The sequence below is a fragment of the Elephantulus edwardii genome, unplaced genomic scaffold (genome assembly GCF_000299155.1).
Source record: "Elephantulus edwardii isolate Elephantulus edwardi_28Jun2011 unplaced genomic scaffold, EleEdw1.0 scaffold00412, whole genome shotgun sequence".
In the NCBI taxonomy this organism is placed as follows: Eukaryota; Metazoa; Chordata; class Mammalia; order Macroscelidea; family Macroscelididae; genus Elephantulus; species Elephantulus edwardii.
Window position 1 is genome coordinate 52,750 of NW_006400162.1, and position 1,060 is coordinate 53,809.

Consider the following 1,060-nt stretch of genomic DNA (forward strand, 5'->3'; position numbering starts at 1 on the left):
TTCTTTCATCGTCCCTTTGCCGAACTTCTACCCACCTTCGTGTTCCCTCTTCGAGACCCTAGACCTCAGGCTTATAAGCCCCTCCCAACTAGAGCAGCCCACGGCAGTTGGTGCCCAATGTGGGGCTCGAAAGTGAGGAACACCCAGGTAAGCTATCTCTCCTCTTTGTTTCTTTAAATATTTTTCAGGTCAGAAGTCGGCTCTCGCCGCAGAACGCTGCAGGTTCACCCGAAGCGTATTTGCTGGGTTAAGACGAGTAAGTGCAGATATTAATCATGGGACAATTACACTCAAAAGGTAAAAATCTTTTTGTTTCAGTTTTGAGTCATATGTTAGCTGCTTGCAGGGTAAAAGTCCCCAGAAAGAGTTTAAATGAATTCTATGATTTTGTGTTAAAAGTAAGTCCTTGGTTTCCAGAGGAAGGTAGTCTTTCTCTCGGCAACTGGAAGAAAGTAGGTGCTGATATGAGCCATTTTTATGAAACAAAGGGTGCTGGGGAAGTCCTGGTACAAGCATTTGCTGTGTGGGTACAAATTAGAGACATGTTAATGGATAAGAGTGAAATGAAGATCTTCATGGAAGAGGCTCCTTCAATAGCTGAGGATCAGGAGGCTGCTCCCTTGATTTCAGACAGTAAAAAGAAATATTCTTCTTCTGAAGAGGTTTTAGTGCAGGCTGCGGCTCAGAAAGGTCCTGATAATGAATGGTTAGACTCCCAGGATGAGGCAGATTTAGAGGAAGAAGCAGCTAACTATCATTGGGAGGATGATGGATATGGGCCTTTTCAAATGTTCCAGACCTCTCTAAAAAGGCCCTAAATGCACTACCGCCACCTAGCTATGGAGATGTGCCAAAAAATGATAAAACTAGAAAAAAGTTAACAACTAGAAACATGGGCTAGTTATAGCTCCTGACAAAATTCAACATAATAAGTCAATTAACTATTTAGGAAAGGTTATACATGATGAATATATTATGTCCCAAAAAATGCAGATAAAGACAGATAACTTAAAGACTCTTAATGATTTTCAGAAATTATTAGGGAATATTAATTGGATCC

General features: G+C 41.0%; 1 protein-coding gene across 4 annotated transcripts in view; it reads right to left on the bottom strand.

Moving 5' to 3' along the window:
• The window catches only part of RGS7 (regulator of G-protein signaling 7), a 546,902-nt gene that overhangs the window by 20,705 nt on the left and 525,137 nt on the right, over positions 1 to 1,060 (bottom strand). The window lies entirely within an intron of this gene.